Source organism: Lampetra fluviatilis, chromosome 71 (assembly GCF_964198595.1).
Source record: "Lampetra fluviatilis chromosome 71, kcLamFluv1.1, whole genome shotgun sequence".
In the NCBI taxonomy this organism is placed as follows: Eukaryota; Metazoa; Chordata; class Hyperoartia; order Petromyzontiformes; family Petromyzontidae; genus Lampetra; species Lampetra fluviatilis.
The window spans coordinates 5,452,656-5,478,571 of NC_136345.1; the positions used below are offsets into that span (position 1 = coordinate 5,452,656).

The window sequence follows — 25,916 nt, forward strand, 5'->3', positions numbered from 1 at the left end:
TACCTCCCATGGCCACCAGTCCCTTCACACTCACCGCTGACTCTCCTGTCATTACCTCCCATGGCCACCAGTCCCTTCACACTCACAGCTGACTCCCCTTTCATTACTTCCCGTGGCCACCAGTCCCTTCACACTCACCGCTGACTCTCCTGTCATTACCTCCCATGGCCACCAGTCCCTTCACACTCACAACTGACTCCCCTGTCATTACCTCCCATGGCCACCAGTCCCTTCACACTCACCGCTGACTCTCCTGTCATTACCTCCCATGGCCACCAGTCCCTTCACACTCACAACTGACTCCCCTGTCATTACCTCCCGTGGCCACCAGTCCCTTCACACTCACAGCTGACTCCCCTGTCATTACTTCCCGTGGCCACCAGTCCCTTCACACTCACCGCTGACTCCCCTGTCATTACCTCCCATGGCCACCAGTCCCTTCACACTCACAACTGACTCCCCTGTCATTACCTCCCGTGGCCACCAGTCCCTTCACACTCACAGCTGACTCCTCTGTCATTACCTCCCGTGGCCACCAGTCCCTTCACACTCACCGCTGACTCCCCTGTCATTACCTCCCAAGAAGGGGGAGGAGTCGAGGGAGAAGGGGGAGGAGTCGAGGGAGAAGGGGGAGGAGTCGTGTGAGAAGGGGGAGGAGTCTAGGGAGAAGTGGGAGGAGTCGAGGGAGAAGTGGGAGGAGTCTAGGGAGAAGGGGGAGGAGTCGAGGGAGAAGGGGGGGGGAGTCGAGGGAGAAGGGGGAGGAGTCGAGGGAGAAGGGGGAGGAGTCTAGGGAGAAGGGGGGGGGGAGTCGAGGGAGAAGGGGGAGGAGTCGAGTGAGAAGGGGGAGGAGTCGAGGGAGAAGGGGGAGAAGTCGAGGGAGAAGAGGGAGTGGTCAATGTAGAAGGGGGAGGAGTCAATGTAGAAGGGGGAGGAGTGACGGGAGAAGGGGGAGGAGTCAATGTAGAAGTAGGAGGAGTCACGGGAGAAGGGGAGGAGCCAAGAGAGAAGTGAGAGGAGTCACTGGAGAAGGGGGAGGAGTCGAGTGAGAAGTGGGAGGAGTCGAGTGAGAAGTGGGAGGACTTGAGGGAGAAGGGGGAGGAGTCGAGTGAGAAGGGGGAGGAGTCGAGGGAGAAGTCGAGGGAGAAGGGGGAGGAGTCAATGTAGAAGTAGGAGGAGTCACGGGAGAAGGGGGAGGAGCCAAGAGAGAAGTGGGAGGAGTCACTGGAGAAGGGGGAGGAGCCAAGAGAGAAGTGGGAGGAGTCACTGGAGAAGGGGGAGGAGTCTAGGGAGAAGGGGAGTGAGTGTGTGTGTGAGTGTGTGAGGGAGTGTTCACTGAATGTGTCTTTTAAACCACACAACACGCGACACGAGGTGAAGCAGCAGCAGCAGTAGCGGCAGCGTGAGTCGAGACGCTCGCTCTGCTCGCGAGAGAAGAGACGAAGGGGGGGGAAAGAAAGGAACGAGCAGCCGAACGTAGAAGTCGTGGTCCGGCCCACGACATCATCATCAACAACAACAATAAACAACAACAACAACAACGACGACTACAACAACAACAAGAGCAACCTCGAGTTTTCGTGGGGCCGTGAGCGAGTGAGTGTCACACAAAAACGTTCGCGTACGGAATGCGTGGCCGGTTTGAGAATTACAACATTATTATATCTGTGTGTGTGTGTGTTGGATGTTAACAGGACGGTAAACAATTGTTGTTGTTTGTGTGTTGTGTTGTTTGTGTTGTTTTTGTTGTGTGTAGGGGGTGGGGTGAGTGGGGGGGGGGAGGTTTTTTCGCGGCTGTTGCATTGACCGCGCGAGGCGAGCGGCAGGGCCCAGCGCCATTAGGCCTCAGCCTGGGTCATTGTTTTTTTTGTGTCGTTTTTTTTCATTTTGCTCGTCGTTGTCGGTCCTCTAACTCGCGTTGCGTTTGCTAAAGTTGCGTTTCGAACGCGTTTCTGAGGTGAATGTCGCCTCGCTCTACGCATTGGTGCGGTTTTTTAGAGGAAAATTTGGAAAAAAAATGTTTTGTGTTGCGATGTCGGTCGGTTTGGTTTGGTTGGTGGTGGTGGCGGTGTTGTGTGGTGTGTTTTGTTGTGAGGGGATTTGTTTGTTGTGGTGGTGGTGTTGTGAGGGGTTTGTCTTTGTGGTGGTGTTGTTGTGGGGGTGTTAGATTATTTTGCCTGTCGCCCTCTGTAACTGGCGCGGCTTTTGCTAAAGTTGCGTTTCAAACGCGTTTCTGAGGTAAATGTCACCTCGCTTTAGCGGTGGTGCGGTTTTTTTTAAAGAATTTAACGCATTTTTTTTTGTGTTGCGATGTCGGTCGCTTTGGTTGGTGTGGTGGTGTGATGGGGTTTGTTTGTTGTGTGGTGGTGTGAGGGGATTTGTTTGTTGTGTTGTTGTGGTGTTGTTGTGAGGGGTTTGTTGTCTTTGTGGTGGTGGTGGTGTTGTGAGGGGATTGTTGTGGGGGTGTTAGATCATTTTGTCCTTTGCCTATCGCCCTCTGTAACTGGCGCGGCTTTTGCTAAAGTTGCGTTTCGAACGCGTTTCTAAGGTAAATGTCACCTCGCTTTACGCATTGGTGCGATTTTTTAAAAGAATTAAACGAATTTTTTTGTGTTGTGATGTCGGTCGCTTTGGTTGGTGGTGGTGTTGTGAGGGTTTGTGTGGCGGTGGTGTTGGTGTGAGGGGATTTGTTGTTGTGTGGTGGTGGTGTGAGTGGATTTGTTTGTTATGTTGTGGTGGTGGTGTTGTTGTGAGGGGATTTGTTGTGGGGGTGTTAGATCATTTTGTCCTTTGCCTATCGCCCTCTGTAACTGGCGCGGCTTTTGCTAAAGTTGCGTTTCGAACGCGTTTCTGAGGTGAATGTCGCTTCGTTCTACGCATTGGTGCGATTTTTTTTTAATAAAACAAAAAAAATGTTTTGTGTTGTTGCGATGTCGGTTTGGTTTGGTTGGTGGTGTTGTGATGGGGTTTGTGTGGTGGTGGTGTGAGGGGATTTGTTTGTTGTGTTGTGGTGGTGGTGTTGTTGAGGGGTTTGTTGTCTTTGTGGTGGTGTTGTTGTGAGGGGATCGTTGTGGGGGTGTTAGATTATGTTGTCCTTTGCCTGTCGCCCTCTGTAACTGGCGCGGCTTTTGCTAAAGTTGCGTTTCGAACGCGTTTCTGAGGTAAATGTCGCCTCGCTTTATGCGGTGGTGCGGTTTTTGAAAGAATCAAACGAATTTTTTTGTGTAGCGATGTCGGTCGCTTTGGTTTGGTGGTGGTGGTGGCGGTGTTGTGTGGTTTGTTGTGAGGGGATTGTTTGTTGTGGTGGTGGTGTTGTTGTGGTGGTGGCGTTAGCGTATTGGTTGTTGTTGTTGTTGTGATGGTTGTTGTTGTCGGCTGACGGTGATTTACAGCTGGCGCGAGTGTAAAGAGAAACGCGCGGATCGACAGCGATGGAACCCGGCTAAAGTTGGCGCCTTTCTTTGTGTTTGTGTTGTGTTTGTGTGGTGTTGTGTTTGTGGTGGTGTTGTGTTTGTGGTGGTTGTGTTAGTGTGGTTGTGTGGTGTCTGTGGGTGTGTTGTGTTGTGTGTTTGGTTGTGTTGTGTTTGTGCTGTGTGTGGTGTTTGGTTTGTGTGGTGTTTGGTTTGTGTGGTGTTGTGTGTGTTTGGTTTGTGTGGTGTTGTGTGTGTTTGGTTTGTGTTGTGTGTGTGTGTTTGGTTTGTGTTGTGTTGTTTGTGTTATCTTTGTGTCTGTGTCTGTGTGGTGGTTGTGTTGTTGTGTTTGTGCTGTGTGTGGTGTTTGGTTTGTGTTGTGTGTTTGTGTTGTTGTGGTGGTGTTTGGTTTGTGATGTTTGGTTTATGTCTCTGTGTTGTGTGTTTGTGTTGTTTGTGTTGTGGTGTTTGGTTTGTGTTGTGTTGGTGTTGTGGTGTCTGTGTTCTGTGTCTGTGGTGTTTGTGTTGTGTAGTGTCTGTGTGGTGTTTGTGGTGTGTTTGTGTTGGTGTTGTGTGTCTGTGTTGTGTGTTTGTGTTGTTTGTGTTTGTGTTGTGTTTGTGTGTTGTGTGGTCGTCAGGGCTGAGGAGGTTGTTCCCGCCCGCTCTTTAACCTCTTCTCCTCCACCACCACCTCTTCGTGGTGGTGGTGGTTGTTAAATAAAGAGAGGCTTAGGAGAGAGAGATTAGAGGTAGAGAGGGAGAGAGAAGGCGAGCTGGTGAAGTGTATGACAAGTACACTCTGTGGTTCTTTCGGTAAAGTCACGTATGTATAAAATAAATAAGATCGATGTGGCGGGTTTTGTTGTTAAGTTTGTGAGGTAAATGTGGTCGTCATCTATACGTTTGGTTAAATAAAGGAGAGTCTGGGATCTGTGTAAAAAAAACAATCGGTGTTTGAATGGCCGTCGTGGGCTTGTTCTAGAATGAAAAGAAGCCAGGATTTGTTTTTGTAAGTTGAGATTTCATTACATTTGTGAGGTAAATGTGGTCTCTTTCTACACTTTTGGTTAAATAAAGGAGAGCCTGGGATCTATGTAATAAAGTATCGGTGTTTGTAAGGCCGTTGTATCCCAGCTTATTGTAGAATGAAGGGAAGCCGGGGTTTGTTTTAAGTTGATATTTAATTACATTTCTGAGGTAAATGTGGTCGCTATCTACACGCTTGGTTGAATAAAGGAGAGTTTGGGATTTGTATAAAGTACTGGTGTTTGTATGGCAATTGTGGCCCAGCTTGTTGTAGAATGAATTGAAAGCCAGGGTTTGTTTTAAGTTGATATTCTATGACATCCCTGAGGTAAATGTGGTCACTATCTACACGCATGGTTGAATAGAGGAGAGTTTTGGATCTTTATAAAAAAAAGTATCGGTGCTTAGTGACTGTTGTTATGGTGATGGTGTGTCCCAGTTGGTTATGGTGTAGAATGAGAGGCTCAGGGAGTGGGCAAAGTTGAGATTTAGTTACATGTCTGAAGTAAATGTGGTCGCTATCTACACATTTGGTTGAATAGAGGAGAGTTTGGGATCTTTATATAAAAAAAGTATCGGTGCTTAGTGACCTTTGTGATGGTGTGTCCCAGTTGGTTAAGGTGTAGAATGAGAGGCTCAGAGATTGGGCAAAGTTGAGATTTAGTTACATGTCTGAGGTAAATGTGGCGCAATATACACGTTTGGTTGAATAAAGTAGAGTCTGGGATCTGTATAAAAAAAAGTATCGGTGCTTAGTAACCGTTGTGATGGTGACGGTGTGTCCCAGTTGGTTATGGTGTAGAATAAGAGGGTCAGGGATTGGGCAAAGTTGAGATTTAATTACATGTCTGAGGTAAATGTGGCCGCAATATACACGTTTGGTTGAATAAAGGAGAGCCTAGGATCTATGTATAAAAGTATCGGTGTTCGTATGTCCGTTGAATTCCAGCTTATTGTAGAATGAAGGGAAGCCGGGGTTTGTTTTAAGTTGATATTTCATTACATGTCTGAGGAGAATGTGGTTGCTATCTACACGTTTGGTTGAATAAAGAAGAGTTTGGGATCTGTATAAAAAAGTATCGGTGCTTAGTGACGGTGTTGGTGATGGTGTGGCTCTGTTAGGTATGGTGCACAATTGGATACTCAGGGGTTTGGTAAGTTGAGATTTAGTTAAGTTTCTGAGGTAAATGTGGTCGCTATCTACACGTTTGGTTGAATAAAAGAGAGCCTGGGATCTGTATAAAAAAAAGTATCGGTGCTTAGTGACTGTTGTGATGGCGATGGTGTGTCCCAGTTGGTTATGGTGTAGAATGAGAGGCTCAGGGATTGGGCAAAGTTGAGATTTAATTACATGTCTGAGGTAAATGTGGTCACTATCTATACGTTTGGTTGAATAAAGGAGAGCCTGGGATCTGTATAAAGTATCGGCGTTTGTATGGTGATTGTGGCCGAGCTTGTTGTAGAATTAAGGGAAGCCAGGGTTTGTTTTAACGTCATTTCATTACATATCTGAGGTAAATGTGGTCGCTATTCATACGTTTGGTTGAAGAAAGGAGATCTCAACTTTGCCCAATCCCTGACCCTCTTATTCTACACCATAACCAACTGGGACACACCATCACCATAACAACAGTCACTAAGCGCCGATACTTTTTTTTATACAGATCTCAAACTCTCCTTTATTCAATCAAACGTATGGACAGCGACCACATTTACCTCAGAAATGTAATGAAATAAACTTAAAACAAACCCTAGTGTCTCTTCATTCTACAACAAGCTGGGTCACAGTTGCCATACAAACACCGATACTTTATACAGATCCCAGGCTCTCCTTTATTCAACCAAGTGTGTAGATAGCGACCACATTTACCTCAGAAACGTAACAGAAATCTCAACTCACCCAACCCCTGAGTCTCCCATTCTACACCATAACCAACAGAGCCACACCATCACCAACACAGCAGTCACTAAGCACCGATACTTTTTTCTTATATATACAGATCCAAAACTCTCCTTTATTCAACCAAACGTGTAGATAGCGACCACATTTACCTCAGAAACTTAACTAAATCTCAACTTACCCAACCCCTGAGTATCCAATTGTGCACCATACCTAACAGAGCCACACCATCACCAACACCGTCACTAAGCACCGATACTTTTTTATACAGATCCCAAACTCTTCTTTATTCAACCAAGCGTGTATATAGCGACCACATTTACCTCAGACATGTAATTAAATCTCAACTTTGCCCAATCCCTGAGCCTCTTATTCTACACCATAACCAACTGGGACACACCATCACCAACACAACAGTCACTAACCACCGATACTTTATACAGATCCCAGGCTCTCTTTTATTCAAAAAAGCATGTAGATAGCGACTACATTTACCTCAGACATGTAATTAAAAATCAAAGTATCCGGTGCTCAGTCACCGGTGTGATGATTGACGGTGTCCGAGTTTTGGTAACGGCGCTGGTGGTGGTTTAGCTAAAGTTGAGATTGGGTTACGCTTCTGAGGTGAATGTGGTTACTATCTACACGTGTTGTGGTTATTGCAAACATGATGCCTTGAATAAAGGTGTCAGTTTTGTACCAGTTTAAAAGGGTAAAAACCTACTACTATATTTTGCCACTGGTAAAAGAGATCTCATAGTGTAAAAAGCCCCCCGTTCATCAAGAGTGGCGAGCAGTGGAGAAGGGATGTTTGGTGGCGGTATTGAAGCGGTATCTGCTGTTAAAGTTGAGATTTTGTGGAATTTCTGAGGTAAATAAGGGTGTGATCTGCACGTTTGGCTAAATGAAGGTGACCTGATCACTCCAGAAGGTATATTTTTAAGTGATCCTGGATGGTTGTGTGGTAGAGCAGTGTTGGCCTTGGTTAAAGTTGTCATTTTTACTTCACATCTGAGGTAAATATGGGTGTGATCTGCACGTTTGGCTAAGTAAAGTTGACCTGGTACCTCCAGAAAGTATTTGTTTGATAACGGTTGTTGGTAGTGGTTGTTGGTAGTGGCTGGTGGTGTGGTACAGCAGCAGTGTTGACCTTGGTTAAAGTTGTGATTTTTATTACACATCTGAGGTAAATAATGAGTGTGATCTGCATGTTTGGCTAAATAAAGGTGACCTGGTCACTCCAGAAGGTATATTTTTAAGTGATCCTGGATGGTTGTGTGGTAGAGCGGTGTTGGCCTTGGTTAAAGTTGTCATTTTTACTTCACATCTGAGGTAAATATGGGTGTGATCTGCACGTTTGGCTAAATAAAGTTGACCTGATCACTCCAGAAGGTATATTTTTAAGTGATCCTGGATGGTTGTGTGGTAGAGCGGTGTTGGCCTTGGTTAAAGTTGTCATTTTTACTTCACATCTGAGGTAAATATGGGTGTGATCTGCACGTTTGGATGATATAAAGGTGACCATGGTATCTCCGGAAAGTATATTTTTAAGTGATCCTGGCTAGTGGTGTGGTAGAGCAGTGTTAGCCTTGGTTAAAGTTGTGATTTTTACTTCACATCTGAGGTATATATGGGTGTGATCTGCACGTTTGGCTAAATAAAGGTGACCTGGTCACTCCAGAAAGTATATTTTTAAGTGATCCTGGCTAGTGGTGTGGTAGAGCAGTGTTAGCCTTTGTTAAAGTTCTTCTTGGTTCTTTCGGTAAAGTCACGTAGAATGGAAATAATAAAATAATAAAAATAAAACAGACTCTGTCTTCTCGACAGACCTGTTCTACACCTGAGGACGGCTGCTTGCGTTGTGGCCGAAACGTCGTGAGAATTATTTTATTATGTTTTATTTTTATTATTTTATTATTTCCATTCTACGTGACTTTACCGAAAGAACCAAGAAGATGAATCCCTGCAGTCACGAAAGCTTTAAATCGAAATTTGGTTAAAGTTGTCATTTTGACGACACATCTGAGGTAAATATGGGTGTGATCTGCACGTTTGGCTAAATAAAGGTGACCTGGTATCTCCAGAAGGTTTATTTTTAAGTTATCCTGGCTAGTGGTGTGGTAGAGCAGTGTTGGCCTTGGTTAAAGTTGTCATTTTTACTTCACATCTGAGGTAAATATGGGTGTGATCTGCACGTTTGGCTAAATAAAGGTGACCTGGTATCTCCAGAAGGTTTATTTTTAAGTGATCCTGGCTAGTGGTGTGGTAGAGCAGTGGTAGCTTTGGTTAAAGTTGTAATTTTTACTTCACATCTGAGGTAAATATGGGTGTGATCTGCACGTTCGGCTAAGTAAAGTTGACCTGGTGCCTTCAGAAAGTATTTGTTTGATAACGGTTGTTGGTAGTGGCTAGTGGTGTGGCACAGCAGCAGTGTTGGCCTTGGTTAAAGTTGTGATTTTTACTTCACATCTGAGGTAAATATGGGTGTGATCTGCACGTTTGGCTAAATAAAGTTGACCTGGTCACTCCAGAAGGTTTATTTTTAAGTGATCCTGGCTAGTGGTGTGGTAGAGCAGTGGTAGCCTTGGTTAAAGTTGTCATTTTTACTTCACATCTGAGGTAAATATGGGTGTGATCTGCACGTTCGGCTAAGTAAAGTTGACCTGGTGCCTCCAGAAAGTATTTGTTTGATAACGGTTGTTGGTAGTGGCTAGTGTGTGGTACAGCAGCAGTGTTGACCTTGGTTAAAGTTGTGATTTTTACTTCACATCTGAGGTAAATATGGGTGTGATCTGCACGTTTGACTAAGTAAAGTTGACGTGGTACCTCCAGAAAGTATTTGTTTGATAACGGTTGTTGGAAGTGGCTGGTGGTGTGGTACAGCAGCAGTGTTGACCTTGGTTAAAGTTGTCATTTTTACTTCACATCCGAGGTGAATAATGGGTGTGATGTTCACGTTTGTAAATCATATTTTGATGATGGTGGCCGTGCTGAGGTTTCTGTCGATGATGATGCTGACGATGATGATGATGGCGCTGATGATGACGGCGCTGATGATGACGGCGCTGATGATGATGGCGCTGATGATGATGGTGATGATGATGATGATGGTGCTGATGATGGTGATGATGATGGTGCTGATGATGATGATGGCGCTGATGATGATGGCGCTGATGATGATGATGGCGCTGATGATGATGATGGCACTGATGATGCTGATGATGCTGATGATGCTCATTATGCTGATGGTGCTGTGTGTGACAGGAGGAGGAGGAGATGGAGGTGGAGAGTGGAGATCCAGGCCATGATCCGGGGTGAGTTTACCACAGATATTTCACCACAGATTTCACCGCAGGAATTACTGTGGATGTTGATTTCAGCGCCGTGTGGTGCTGAGCCTTTGCCCAAATTGCAACTCACAACGGCACACTCGCTCGCCTACCCGCTCACCCACCCACCAACTTAATCATCCACTCACCCTTTCACCTGCACACTCACCCACCCACCAACTTGCACATTCGCCCACTCACCCACCTGCACACTCACCCTTTCACCCGCACACCCACCCACACACTCACCCACCCACATTCACCCACCCACCTACTTACTCACCCACTCACCCACTTACTCACCCACTCACCCACCCCCACACTCACCTACCCACCTACTTACTCACCCACTCATTCACACATCAACTCGCCCACCCACACACACACCCACCTGCCCACCTGAACACTCACCCACACTCACCCACCCACCTACTTACTCACCCACTCATTCGCACATCAACTCGCCCACCCACCCACACACTCACCCACACACTCGCCCACTCACTCACACACCCACCTGCCCACCCACACACTCACCCACCTACTCGCACACACTCACCCACCCGCACACTCACCCACCCACCTTCTTACTCACCCACTCATTCACACATCAACTCGCCCACCCACACACTCACCCATCCGGCTACCCACACACTCACACACCCACCCACACTCACCCACCCACCTACTTACTCACCCACTCATTCGTACATCAACTCGACTGCCCACCCACACACTCACCCACACACTCGCCCACTCACTCACACACCCACCTGCCCACACACACTCACCCACCTACTCGCACACACTCACCCACCCGCACACTCACCCACCCACCAACTTACTCACCCACTCATTCACACATCAACTCGCCCACCCCGACACTCACCCATCCGGCCACCCACACACTCACACACCCACCCACCCACACTCACCCACCCACCTACTTACTCACCCACTCATTCGTAGATCAACTCGACTGCCCACCCACACACTCACCCACACACTCGCCCACTCACACACCCACCTGCCCACCCACACACTCACCCACCTACTCGCACACACTCACCCACCCACACACTCACCCACCTGCCCACCCATACACTCACCCACCCACTCACCCACCCACTCACCCACCCACCCACTCACCCACCCACTCACACACACTTACACACCCACACACTCACCCACCTGCCCACCCATACACTCACCCACCCACTCACCCACCTACTCGCACACACTCACCCACCCACACACTCACCCACCTGCCCATCCATACACTCACCCACCCACTCACCCACCCACTCACCCACCCACTCACCCACTCACCCACCCACTCACCCACCCACTCACCCACCCACTCACACACACTTACACACACACACATTAACTCATGCACCGGTTCCCACATTCAGTCTCTCATCATCATCAGCAGCAGCAGCAGAGCCAGGCTCTGCTTGAACCAACGCTGGTGAGCTGCCCAGATGTCTATAGGCAGGGAACGGTCTCAACATTGAGCGTCTCGTTAGCAGCGGAGTATTTGTCTGCAATAAATGTCCACGTGATGACGACGACGACGACGACGACGGTGATATCAGCCAATCGGTGGAGCTGCTACGATTTGTGACGGCAAGGTCACTTCTGCGCAGCAGCTTCGTGGGGCCGTGGTTCAATAAACACCGTTCAGTTTTAGTGAGGGTCTCTATGAGTGGGTTTCTGTGGGTATGGGGGTCTGTGGGTCTCTGTGAGTATGGGTCTCTGTGAGTGTGGGTCTCTGGGTCTCTGTGAGTGTGGGTCTCTGTGAGTGTGGGTCTCTGTGAGTGTGGGTCTCTGTGAGTGTGGGTCTCTGTGGGTCTCTGTGAGTGTGGATCTCTGTGAGCGTGGGTCTCTGTGGGTCTCTGAGTATGGGTCTCTGTTGGTCTCTGTGAGCGTGGGTCTCTGTGAGTATGGGTCTCTGTGAGTGTGGGTCTCTGGGTCTCTGTGAGTGTGGATCTCTGTGAGCGTGGGTCTCTGTGGGTCTCTGTGAGTATGGGTCTCTGTGAGTATGGGTCTCTGTGAGTGTGGGTCTCTGGGTCTCTGTGAGTGTGGGTCTCTGTGGGTCTCTGTGAGTATGGGTCTCTGTGAGTATGGGTCTCTGTGGGTCTCTGAGTTTGGGTCTCTGTGGGTCTCTGGGTCTCTGAGTGTGGGTCTCTATGGGTCTCTGTGAGTGTGGGTCTCTGTGAGTATGGGTCTCTGTGGGTCTCTGAGTATGGGTCTCTGTGGGTCTCTGTGAGTGTGGGTCTCTGTGGGTCTCTGTGTGTTTGGGTCCGTGTTGGTCTCTGTGAGTGTGGGTCTCTGTGAGCGTGGGTCTCTGTGGGTCTCTGTGAGTGTGGGTCTCTGTGGGTCTCTGTGAGTGTTGAGTCTCTGTGGGTCTCTGTGAGTGTGGGTCTCTGTGGGTCTCTGTGAGTATGGGTCTCTGTGGGTGTCTGGGTCTCTGTGGGTCTCTGTGAGTGTGGGTCTCTGTGGGTCTCTGTGTGTATAGGTCCGTGTGGGTCTCTGTGAGTGTGGGTCTCTGTGAGTGTGGGTCTCTGTGGGTCTCTGTGAGTGTTGGGTCTCTGTGGGTCTCTGTTTCTGAATGGGTCTCTGCTTCTTTATGAGTGTGGGTCTCTGTGGGTCTCTGTATCTGCATGGGTCTATGAGTGTGGGTCTCTGTGGGTCTCTGTGTCTGAATGGGTCTCTGCTTCTGTATGAGTGTGGGTCTCTGTGGATGGAGCTGAGATCTCGAAAGTTTCCCCGCGTGGTGGCGATGGTGATGGTGGCGGCGGTGGTGGTGGTGGTGGTGGTGGCTGGTGGTGGCGGCGATGGGTGGTGATGGTGGCGGTGGTGGTGGTGGCGGCGATGGATGGTGGCGGTGGTGGTGGTGGTGGTGGTGGTGATGATGGTGGCGGTGATGGTGGTGGCGGTGATGGTGGTGGTGGTGATGGTGGTGGCGGTGAATGTGATGGCGGCGGTGGCGATGGTGGCGGCGGTGGTGATGATGATGATCACCCGCCTGGTTGGGCTGCTGCCACGTTTGGTTGCTACGCGTCTGTACAAAAGGGGAGAGAGGCTCGCGGTAGCTGATGGGTTGTGTTGTGGGGCCTTCCTTAGTTACTCGCACAGCTGCTACAAATGAAGATCAATATATAAAAAAATAGTCTGAGGTTTTGACACGCGGGTGCGCTGGGTTTAAAGAAGAAAACAAACTTACATTAAACCGACTACTGATAATGGCACGTGAGGTGTGCACGCACGTTGACCGCATGGTGTAGTGTGTAGTGTAGTGTATAGTAGTGTAGTGTACGGCAGCGTTGTGTATAGTCTAGTGTTGTAGTGTATAGTAGTGTAGTGTACGGCAGCGTTGTGTATAGTCTAGTGTTGTAGTGTATAGTAGTGTAGTGTACGGCAGCGTTGTGTATAGTCTAGTGTTGTAGTGTATAGTGGTGTAGTGTACGGCAGCGTTGTGTATAGTCTAGTGTTGTAGTGTATAGTGGTGTAGTGTACGGCAGCGTTGTGTATAGTCTAGTGTTGTAGTGTATAGTGGTGTAGTGTACGGCAGCGTTGTGTATAGTCTAGTGTTGTAGTGTATAGTGGTGTAGTGTACGGCAGCGTTGTGTATAGTCTAGTGTTGTAGTGTATAGTGGTGTAGTGTACGGCAGCGTTGTGTATAGTCTAGTGTTGTAGTGTATAGTGGTGTAGTGTACGGCAGCGTTGTGTATAGTCTAGTGTTGTAGTGTATAGTGGTGTAGTGTACGGCAGCGTTGTGTATAGTCTAGTGTTGTAGTGTATAGTGGTGTAGTGTACGGCAGCGTTGTGTATAGTCTAGTGTTGTAGTGTATAGTGGTGTAGTGTACGGCAGCGTTGTGTATAGTCTAGTGTTGTAGTGTATAGTGGTGTAGTGTACGGCAGCGTTGTGTATAGTCTAGTGTTGTAGTGTATAGTGGTGTAGTGTACGGCAGCGTAGTGTATCGTCGTGGAGTGCATAGTGTAGTGCATAGTGTAGTGTATAGTGGAGTGTGTCGTAGTGTATAGTGGTGTAGTGTATAGTGGAGTGTGTCGTAGTGTATAGTAGTGTAGTGTATAGTAGTGTAGTGTATAGTGTAGTGTGTCGTAGTGTATTGTACAGCAGCGTAGTGTATAGTGGTGTAGTGTATAGTGTAGTGTATAATAGTGTCGTGTATAGTGTAGTGTATAGTAGTGTAGTGTATAGTAGTGTGGTGTATAGTAGTGTAGTGTATAGTGTAGTGTAGTGTATAGTGTAGTGTATAGTAGTGTAGAGTATAGTAGTGTGGTGTATAGTAGTGTGGTGTATAGTAGTGTAGTGTATAGTAGTGTAGTGTATAGTGTAGTGTAGTGTATAGTGTAGTGTATAGTAGTGTAGAGTATAGTAGTGTAGTGTATAGTAGTGTCGTGTATAGTAGTGTAGTGTATAGTAGTGTAGAGTATAGTGTAGTGTATAGTAGTGTAGTGTATAGTGTAGTGTATAGTAGTGTAGTGTATAGTAGCGTAGTGTATAGTGTCGTGTATAGTAGTGTAGTGTATAGTAGTGTAGTGGATTGTGGAGTGTGTACGCATGTTGAACGTGTAGTATAGTGCGTTGTGATGTATATTAGTGTCGTGTACAGCAGCTTTGTGTATAGTGAAGTGTGTACGCACGTTGAACGTATAGTGTCACGTGTTACAGTGTGCAACAGGGTAGTGTATAGTGTAGTGTGTTGTGTATAGTGTAGTGTACAGCATCGTAGTGTATAGTAAAGTATAGTGTAGTGTATAGTAAAGTGTAGTGTATTGTGGTGTAGTACATCAGCGCATTGTATAGTGAAGTGTACACGCATGTTGAGAGTGTAGTGTATAGTAGTGTAGTGTGTAGTGTATAGTAGTGTAGTGTGCAGTGTATAGTAGTGTAGTGTGTAGTGTATAGTAGTGTAGTGTGTAGTATAGTGTGTAGTGTATAGTAGTGTAGTGTGTAGTGTATAGTAGTGTAGTGTGTAGTGTAGTGTATAGTAGTGTAGTGTGTAGTGTATAGTAGTGTAGTGTGCAGTGTATAGTAGTGTAGTGTGTAGTGTATAGTAGTGTAGTGTGTAGTATAGTGTGTAGTGTGTAGTGTAGTGTATAGTAGTGTAGTGTATAGTAGTGTAGTGTATAGTAGTGTAGTGTGTAGTGTATTGTAGTGTATAGTGTAGTGTATAGTAGTGTAGTGTATAGTAGTGTAGTGTATAGTAGTGTAGTGTGTAGTGTATAGTAGTGTAGTGTGTAGTGTAGTGTAGAGTGTAGTGTATAGTAGTGTAGTGTAGAGTGTAGTGTGTAGTGTATAGTAGTGTAGTGTATAGTAGTGTAGTGTATAGTAGTGTAGTGTATAGTAGTGTATAGTAGTGTAGTGTATAGTAGTGTAGTGTATAGTAGTGTATAGTAGTGTATAGTAGTGTATAGTAGTGTAGTGTGTAGTGTAGTGTAGAGTGTAGTGTATAGTAGTGTAGTGTGTAGTGTATAGTAGTGTAGTGTGTAGCATAGGTGGGACAAAGTCATTGTTATGCAAGTCCAAGTCGAGTCGCAAGTCATCAAATTCATGACTCGAGTCTGACTCGAGTCCAAGTCACATGACTCGAGTCCACATCTCATAGGTGGGACAAAGTCATTGTTATGCAAGTCCAAGTCGAGTCGCAAGTCATCAAATTCATGACTCGAGTCTGACTCGAGTCCAAGTCACATGACTCGAGTCCACACCTCTGGTGTGTAGTGTAGTGTAGAGTGTAGTATATAGTAGTGTCGTGGAGTGTGTCTGCACGTTGAACGTATCGTGGAGTGCGTTGTCATGTGTAGTAATGTATAGTAGTGTATAGCAGTGTATAGCAGTGTATAGTAGTGTAGTGTATAGTAGTGTATATCACTGTATAGCAGTGTATAGTAGTGTATAGTGTAGTGTATAGCAGTGTATAGTAGTGTAGTGTATAGCAGTGTACAGTGAGTGGCTCAAGAAGAAGCACTTTAAGGTCCTGGAGTGGCCTAGCCAGTCTCCAGACCTTAATCCCATAGAAAATCTGTGGAGGGAGCTGAAGGTTCGAGTTGCCAAACGTCAGCCTCGAAACCCTAATGACTTGGAGAAGATCTGCAAAGAGGAGTGGTGGGACAGAATCCCTCCTGAGATGTGTGCAAACCTGGTGGCCAGCTGCAAGAAACGTTTGACCTCTGTGATTGCCAACAAGGGTTGTGTACATCAGCGCATTGTATAGTGAAGTGTACACCCATGTTGAGAGTGTAGTGTGTAGTGTATAGTAGTGTAGTGTGTAGTGTATAGTAGTGTAGTGTGTAGTGTATAGTAGTGTAGTGTGTAGTGTATAGTAGTGTAGTGTGTAGTGTATAGTAGTGTAGTGTGTAGTGTATAGTAGTGTAGTGTATAGTGTATAGTAGTGTAGTGTATAGTAGTGTAGTGTGTAGTGTATAGTAGTGTAGTGTGTAGTATATAGTGTAGTGTGTAGTGTATAGTGTAGTGTATAGTAGTGTAGTGTGTAGTGTATAGTAGTGTAGTTTCTAGTGTATAGTAGTGTAGTGTGTAGTGTATAGTAGTGTAGTTTGTAGTGTATAGTAGTGTAGTGTGTAGTGTATAGTGAAGTGTGTAGTGTATAGTAGTGTAGTGTGTAGTGTATAGTAGTGTAGTGTATAGTAGTGTATAGTAGTGTAGTGTGTAGTGTATAGTAGTGTAGTGTGTAGTATATAGTGTAGTGTGTAGTGTATAGTAGTGTAGTGTGTAGTGTATAGTAGTGTAGTGTGTAGTGTATAGTAGTGGTGTATAGTGAAGTGTGTAGTGTATAGTAGTGTATAGTAGTGTATAGTGAAGTGTGTAGTGTATAGTGTGTAGTGTATAGTAGTGTATAGTGTGTAGTGTATAGTGTATAGTAATGTAGTGTGTAGTGTATAGTAGTGTAGTGTATAGTAGTGTAGTGTAGTGTATAGTAGTGTAGTGTGTAGTGTATAGTAATGTAGTGTATAGTGAAGTGTGTAGTGTATAGTGTATAGTGAAGTGTGTAGTGTATAGTGTATAGTGAAGTGTGTAGTGTATAGTGTATAGTGAATAGTGAAGTGTGTAGTGTGTAGTGTAGTGTGTAGTGTATAGTAGTGTATAGTAGTGTAGTGTGTAGTGTATAGTAGTGTATAGTAGTGTAGTGTATAGTAGTGTATAGTAGTGTAGTGTGTAGTGTATAGTAGTGTAGTGTGTAGTGTTTTGCCACCAAGTACTAAGTCATGTTTTGCAGAGGAGGTCAAATAGTTATTTCCCTCATTAAAATGCAAATCAATTCATAACATTTTTGACAAGCGTTTTTCTGGATTTTTTTCGTTGTTATTCTGTCTCTCACTGTTCAAATAAACCTTCCATAAATATTATAGACTGATCATTTCTTTGTCAGTGGGCAAACGTACAAAATCAGCAGGGGGTCAAATACTTAATTCCCTCATTAAAGTGCCAATCAATTTATAACATTTTTGACGAGCGTTTTTCTGGATATTTTCGTTGTCATTCTGTCTCTCACTGTTCAAATAAACCCGCCATTAAAATTACAGACCGATCATTTCTTTGTCAGTGGGCAAACGTACAAAATCAGCAGGAGATCAAATACTTTTTTCCCCTCGCCGTACAAAGCAAACTCCAAAGTGTTTCTAGTTCGCGTTAAGCGTTTATGTTAACCGCGTAGCCAGAATCACGTGTTGATTTGAAGCTTTCGTGACAAGCCGAAACGTCGTGATTTAATTGAGTTATTTACATTCATTAATATTTTATCATGATTATTTTTACCGACGTGACACCGAGAGATGCTGTTGTGGAGTATCTCCTTATCAGAAGCGAACGCACATCGACAAATGATATCAGCTTAATCGAGCCGCTGATATCATCATCACAATCATCACCATCATCACAATCACCACAATCATCACAATCACCACAATCATCACAATCATCACAATCACCACAATCATCACAATCATCACAATCATCACAATCATCACAATCATCACAATCACCACAATCATCACCACAATCACCATCATCACAATCACCACAATCACAATCACCACAATCATCACCATCACCACAATCACCATCATCACAATCACCACAATCACCACAATCATCACAATCACCATCACCACAATCACCATCATCACAATCACCACAATCATCACAATCACCACAATCACCACAATCATCACAATACCACAATCACCACAATCATCACAATCACCACAATCACCACAATCATCACAATCACCACAATCATCACAATCATCACCATCACCACAATCTCAATCACCACAATCACCACAATCATCACCATCATCACAATCACCACAATCACCACAATCACCACAATCACCACGATCACCACGATCACCACAATCACCACGATCACCACAATCACCACCACGTGGACATGGATATCAACAGCAGCCACAGACTCTGAGCTCGTGACCATGATGATATCAGCTCAATCGAGCCGCTGATATCATCACAATCACCACAATCACCACAATCACCACAATCATAACAATCACCACAATCACCACAATCACCACAATCACCACCACGTGAACATTGATAGCAGTAGCAGCCACAGACTCTGAGCTCGTGACCATGATGATATCAGCTCAATCGAGCCGCTGATATCATCACAATCACCACAATCACCACAATCACCACAATCACCACAATCACCACCACGTGAACATTGATAGCAGTAGCAGCCACAGACTCTGAGCTCGTGACCATGATGATATCAGCTCAATCGAGCCGCTGATATCATCACAATCACCACAATCACCACAATCATCACAATCACCACAATCACCACAATCACCACCACGTGAACATTGATAGCAGTAGCAGCCACAGACTCTGAGCACGTGACCATGATGATAGCAGCTCAATCGAGCCGCTGATATCATCACAATCACCATCATCACAATCATCACAATCACCATCACCACAATCACCACCACGTGGACATTGATAGCAGTAGCAGCCACAGACTCTGAGCACGTGACCATGATGATAGCAGCTCAACCGAGCGGCTGATATGGCTTCATCCCAGAGGTCGCAATCAGGTACCCGATACCCGTACCCGTACCTAGCCGGGTACGGGTACGGGTATCGGGTACCCGGCCGGGTACGGGTACCTGTTTGCGACCCTGGTGTGGCCGGGTACGGGTAGGCCGTGAGTCACTGGTGAGTCACCGTTTGTCACTCATTCCCCAACGTCTTGTCTCTTCTCACAATTCAACCCACCCGCGCCTGCAACGTGGCTTCATCCCAGAGGTCGCAATCGGGTACCCGTACCCTACCTGATACCCGGCCGGGTACGGGTAGCCGGGTATCGGGTAGGGTACGGGTACAGGTACCCGTTTGCGACCCTGGTGTGGCCGGGTACGGGTAAGGAATCAAAACCCGTTGGCGACCTCTGCTCTTGGCCACCGTGGCATCTGAGAGACGGAGTGAGGGGGGACCAGTGGATCGACCGTGGTGGTGGTGGTGTCTCTACCCTGTGTGTGTTCTCTCAGTGTGAGCACCATCACCACCAGCATCACCACCAGCATCATCACCACCATCACCACCATTACCATCACCACCATCACCAGCACCATCACCACCACCACCATTACCACCATCACTAACATCAGCATCACCATCGCTAACATCAGCATCACCATCAACAACATCATCAACAACATCATCATCACCACCACCACCAACGGCACCATCATCATCATCACCACCACCAACGGCACCACCATTACCATCACCACCATTACCATCACCACCATTACCATCAGCACCATCACCACCACCATCACCACCATCACCACCATCACCACCACCACCACTATGGTCGATCCACTACTGAATGGTGATGATGGTGATGAGAGGACACACGCAGGGCAGAGAGTTTAAGGGAGAGTTAAGGGAGAGTTAGGGGAGAGTTAGGGGAGAGTTAGGGGAGAGTTAGGGGAGAGTAAAGTCAAGTAAGTGGTTTCTGGTGCAAAATGGCTGCTTTGACATTGAAAGGGGACTGCGATTATTGTCACTGTGTGTCACTGTGTGTCACTGTGTGTCACTGTGTGTCACTGTGTGTGTCACTGTGTGTGTCACTGTGTCACTGTGTGTGTGTCACTGTGTGCGTGTCACTGTGTGTGTGTCACTGGGCTGGATTTTGTGGGGAGCTCACGGGTCCTTGAGGGATCTGGGCAGGGTCCCATCGGTGAGCTCCTCCGGCGGGCGGGGCTGCGTTGGCTGGGTCGTGTAGCCCGCATGCCCAGTCACCGCATGCCTAGACGGCTTTTGTTCGGCCGGATCGAGGGGGCTAGACGGGCGCGGCACGGGCTAGAGAAGAGATGGAGTGATGTGGTACAGGAGGACGTGGAGCTGAGTGGACTTGCCGATGACCGGTACCAGCGGTGTCAAGATCGGCCTCAGTGGAGGAGGCTCGTGAAGGACGCTACTGGGCAGTTGGAGGCAGTCGCCCTCCAACAACAACGGAGGGCGGAGGAGCGACGCTCACAACAACGAGCGGAGCGCCGGGTGGCTAAAGCACTGCAAGTTGGTACAGTAGGGGGCACAGGTGGTGCATCAGCCAGTCATCTCGGTCATCTCGGTCAGTCGACCCGTGGCACCTGCTGGGTCTGCCCCGTGACCTTCTGCCAGCGGGCGTTCGACACTTCACGTGGCCTCAAGGTGCACTTGGCCTGGCACAAGCGTCGTGGTGACGTCACCGCCACTTAGTGGCGAATGGCGGTTGTTGTTGTTGTTGTGTCACTGTGTGTGTCACTGTGTGTGTCACTGTGTCATTGTGTGTGTGTCATTGTGTGTCACTGTGTGTGTGTCACTGTGTGTGTCACTGTGTGTGTGTCACTGTGTGTCATTGTGTGTCACTGTGTGTGTGTCACTGTGTGTCACTGTGTGTGTCACTGTGTGTGTGTCACTGTGTGTCATTGTGTGTGTCATTGTGTGTGTGTCACTGTGTGCCGCCTTTCGCCACTAAGTGGCAGTGACATCACCACGACGCTTGTGCCAGGCCATGTGCACCTTGAGGCCACGTGAAGTGTCGAACGCCCGCTGGCAGGAGGTCACGGGGCAGACCCAGCAGGTGCCACGGGTCGACTGACCGAGATGACTGGCTGATGCACCACTGTGCCAACTTGCTGTGCTTTAGCCACCCGGCGCTCCGCTCGTTGTTGTGAGCGTCGCTCCTTCGCCCTCCGTTGTTGTTGGAGGGCGACTGCCTCCAACTGCCCAGTAGCGTCCTTCACGAGCCTCCTCCACTGAGGCCGATCTTGACACCGCTGGTACCAGTCATCGGCAAGTCCACTCAGCTCCACGTCCTCCTGTACCACATCACTCCATCTCTTCTCTAGCCCGTGCCGCGCCCGTTTAGCCCCCTCGATCCGGCCGAACAAAAGCTGTTTAGGCATGCGGTGGCTGGGCATGCGGGCTACATGACCCAGCCAACGCAGCCTTGCCTGCCGGAGGAGCTCACCGATGGGACTTTGCCCAGATATTTGATGGATTTGTGAGCTCCTAACACAATCCAGCCTGGTTAAACCCAGGATGGATCGTAGGCAGGCCAGCCTAAATGTTTCCAACCGGCGAAGATGCTCCATTATGGGGGTCCACGTTTCGCAAGCGTAGAGAAGGGAGGGAATGACTGTGGCCGAGAAGACCTGAAGCTTCACACACACACACAGTGACACACACACAGTGACTGACACGCACACAGTGACACACACACAGTGACACACACACAGTGACACACACACAGTGACACACACACAGTGACACACACAGTGAGACACACAGTGACACACACACTGTCACACACACAGTGACACACACACACAGTGACACACACACACACAGTGACACACACACACACAGTGACACACACACATACAGTGACACCCACACATATATAGTGACACACACACACAGTGACACACACACACACAGTGACACACACAGTGACACACACAGTGACACACACACACACAGTGACACACACACATATATAGTGACACACACACATATATAGTGACACACACACACAGTGACACACACAGTGACACACACACACAGTGACACACACATATATAGTGACATAGTGCCGGTATCTTTCATAGACGCTGCTGCTACTCGCTAGTAACTTCAGGACTTGCTCCAACAGTTTGTTAGAGGCTACACGGGGGGGGGGGGGTAGCGTTGTCTTTGTGGCATTGTGTGGCCTTGCCATTGTGTTAGTGAGCTCGTGTGTGTGGTAGTGGGTGGGTGAGTGGGTGGGTGAGTGAGTGGGTGAGTGAGTGAGTGGGTGGGTGAGTGAGTGGGTGAGTGAGTGAGTGGGTGAGTGAGTGGGTGGGTGAGTGAGTGGGTGGGTGAGTGGGTTAGTGTGTGTGGTAGTGTGGGTGAGTGAGTGTGTGAGTGTGGGTGAGTGGGTGAGTGAGTGAGTGACTGGGTGAGTGTGTGAGTGAGTGGGTGGGTGACTGAGTGAGCGGGTGAGTGGGTTAGTGTGTGTGGTAGTGTGGGTGAGTGAGTGTGTGAGTGTGTGTGAGTGAGTGACTGGGTGAGTGAGTGGGTGAGTGGGTGAGTGAGTGAGTGGGTTAGTGGGTGGGCGAGTGAGTGAGTGTGGTGAGTGGGTGAGTGAGTGGGTGAGTGTGTGAGTGGGTGGGTGTGTGAGTGAGTGGGTGGGTGTGTGAGTGAGTGAGTGGGTGTGTGAGTGTCATCTCTTTGTGCGCGTGCATTGGTGCGTGCACAGTTCACACACACAGCGACACACACAGCGACACACACAGCGACACACACAGCGACACACACAGCGACACACACAGTGACACACACAGTGACACACACAGCGACACACACACACAGTGACACACACAGCGACACACACACAGCGACACACACACACACAGTGACACACACAGCGACACACACAGTGACACACACAGCGACACACACACACAGCGACACACACACACACAGTGACACACACAGCGACACACACAGCGACACACACACACACAGTGACACACACAGCGACACACACAGTGACACACACAGCGACACACACACACAGCGACACACACACACACAGTGACACACACAGCGACACACACACACAGCGACACACACACACACAGTGACACACACAGCGACACACACAGTGACACACACAGCGACACACACACACACAGCGACACACACACACACAGTGACACACACAGCGACACACACACACAGCGACACACACACAGTGACACACACAGCGACACACACAGTGACACACACAGCGACACACACAATGACACACACAGCGACACACACACACACAGCGACACACACACACACAGCGACACACACACAGCGACATACACACACACAGTGACACACACAGCGACACACACACACACAGCGACACACACAGTGACACACACAGCGACACACACACACAGCTACACACACACACACACACAGCGACACACACAGCGACACACACACACACAGCGACACACACACAGCGACACACACACACACAGCGACACACACACAGCGACACACACACAGCGACACACATACACACAGCGACACACACACAGCGACACACACACACACACACAGCGACACACACACACACACACAGCGACACACACACACACAGCGACACACACACAGGCTCCTCTACTTTCTCCCCACCAGCCCTCTCCCCATGTCCCCCTCTCCTTCACCCCCTCCCCCTTAACCGCTCCCTCTCCCCTCCCCCTCTTCCCATCTCCCCTCCCCCTCCTCCCCCCCCCTCTCTCCCCTCCTCCCCCCCCCTCTCTCCCCTCCATCTCCCCCCTCCATCTCCTCCCCTCCCCCCCTCTCCCCCCTCCTCCCCCCCCTCTCTCCCCTCCATCTCCCCCCTCCATCTCCCCTCCCCCCCTCTCCCCCCTCCTCCCCCCCCTCTCTCCCCTCCATCTCCCCCCTCCATCTCCCCTCCCCCCCCTCTCCCCCCTCCTCCCCCCCCTCTCTCCCTCCATCTCCCCCCTCCATCTCCCCTCCCCCCCCTCTCTCCCCTCCTCCCCCCCCCTCTCTCCCCTCCATCTCCCCCCTCCATCTCCCCTCCCCCCCCCCCCTCTCCCCCCTCCTCCCCCCCCTCTCTCCCCTCCATCTTTCCCCTCCATCTCCCCTCCCCCCCCCTCTCCCCCCTCCTCCCCCCCCTCTCTCCCCTCCATCTCCCCCCTCCATCTCCCCTCCCCCCCCTCTCCCCCCTCCATCTCCCTCCCTCCTCTTCCCATCTCCCCCCCCCCTCTCTCCTCTCCATCTCCCTCTCTTCCCTCCCATCTCCCCTTCCCCCCCTCTCTCCCCTCCTCCCCCCCCTCTCTCCCCTCCATCTCCCCTCTCCCCTCTCTCCCTTCATCTCCCTCCCTCCATCTCCCTCCCCCCTCTTCCCATCTCTCCCCCTTCATCTCTCCATCTCCCTCCATCTCCCCTCCCCCCCTCTCTCCCCTCCATCTCCCTCCCCCATCTCCCCATCTCTCCCCTCCCCCCATCTCTCTCCCTTCATTTCTCCCCCTTCATCTCCCTCCTTCCATCTCCCTCCCCCATCTCCCCTCCCCCCTCTCTCCCTTCATCTCTCTCCCTCCATCTCTCCCCCTCCATCTCCTCTCCCCCCTCTTCCCATCTCTCCCCTCCCCCCATCTCTCTCCCTCCATCTCCCGTCCTCATCTCCCCTCCCTCTCCCCCCCCCCTCTCTCCCCCCCCCTCTCTCCCCTCCCCATCTCCCTCCCCCATCTCCCTCCCCCATCTCCCTCCCCATCTCCCCATCTCTCTTCCACATTCACGGTCTCATCATCAGCAGCAGCATCATCAGCAGCATCATCATCAGCATCATCAGCAGCATCATCAGCATCATCAGCATCATCAAGCAGCATCATCAGCAGCATCATCAGCATCAGCATCATCAGCATCATCATCAGCAGCAGCAGCATCAGCAGCAGGGCCAGTCTCTGCTTGGAGCTGGTGGTTCTACACAAGGTTCATCTCTGGACCGGTTTCGATATTCGGAGTCTCGTCTAGTGAAGTTGTGCTGTGTACATTTGTGAATCGTTTGCGTTTCAAGTTGTTAATTGTTTTTGTCTGACCCCCCCCTCTCTCTCTCTCCTCATTCCCCCCCCCACACTCTCTCCCCCCTCTCCCCCCCCCCCACTCTCTCCCCCCCACTCTCTCCTCATTCCCCCCCCCCACTCTCTCCTCCCCCCCCCCACTCTCTCCCTGCTCCCCCCACTCTCTCCCCACACTTACTCTCCACTCTCTTTCCCCACTCTCTCCCCACTCTCTCTCCCTGCTCCCCCCCCCCACTCTCTCCCCCCCCCCACTCTCTCCTCATTCCCCCCCCCACAATCTCTCCCCCCTCTCCCCCCCCCCCACTCTCTCCCCCCCCACTCTCTCCTCATTCCCCCCCCCCACTCTCTTTCCCCCCACTCTCTCCTCCCCCCTCCCACTCTCTCCCTGCTCCCCCCACTCTCTCCCCACACTTACTCTCCACTCTCTTTCCCTGCTCCCCCCCCCACTCTCTTTCCCCCCACTCTCTCCTCCCCCCCCCCACTCTCTCCCCCCCCCCTCTCTGACCACGCTCTCTCTCACCCCCACTCTCCCCCCCCCCTCTCTCCCCCACACTCTCCGCTCTCTCCACCCACCCTCCCCCCCCTTTCTCCCCCCCCCCCCACTCTCCCCCCCCCCTCTCTCCCCACTCTCTCCACCCCCCCCCCTCTCTCTCGCCACTCTCTCCACCCCCCCCTCTCTCTCCCCACTCTCTCCACCCCCCCCCCCCTCTCTCCCCCGCTCTCCCCATTCTGTCTCCACAGGAAAATGTTCATAGGAGGATTGAGTTGGCAGACCTCACCAGGTAAGAGACGCTGAGAGCCTGGGTTCAACACTGGGTCTGGGTGTGTCTCTCTCTCTCTCTCAGGGGGTTCACGATGGCCGTGTCGGAGACACTGAGAGTCTGGGTTCAACACCAGGTCTGGGTGTCTCTCTCAGGGGGTTCACGATGGCCGTGTCGGAGACACTGAGAGTCTGGGTTCAACACCGGGTCTGGGTGTCTCTCTCTCTCTCTCAGGGGGTTCACGATGGCCGTGTGAGAGACGCTGAGAGTCTGGGTTCAACACCGGGTCTGGGTGTCTCTCTCTCTCTCTCAGGGGGTTCACGATGGCCGTGTG

The 25,916-nt window shown here is 49.5% G+C and overlaps 1 long non-coding RNA gene across 1 annotated transcript; it reads left to right on the plus strand.

Moving 5' to 3' along the window:
- The first annotated feature begins 1,258 nt into the window (after window positions 1-1,258).
- LOC144952929 (uncharacterized) lies at window positions 1,259-25,676 on the plus strand. Its single transcript, XR_013640720.1, has 3 exons — window positions 1,259-1,593; window positions 9,598-9,647; window positions 25,563-25,676. It is a non-coding gene; the product is annotated as an uncharacterized LOC144952929 (long non-coding RNA).
- The last annotated feature ends 240 nt before the right edge of the window (window positions 25,677-25,916 follow it).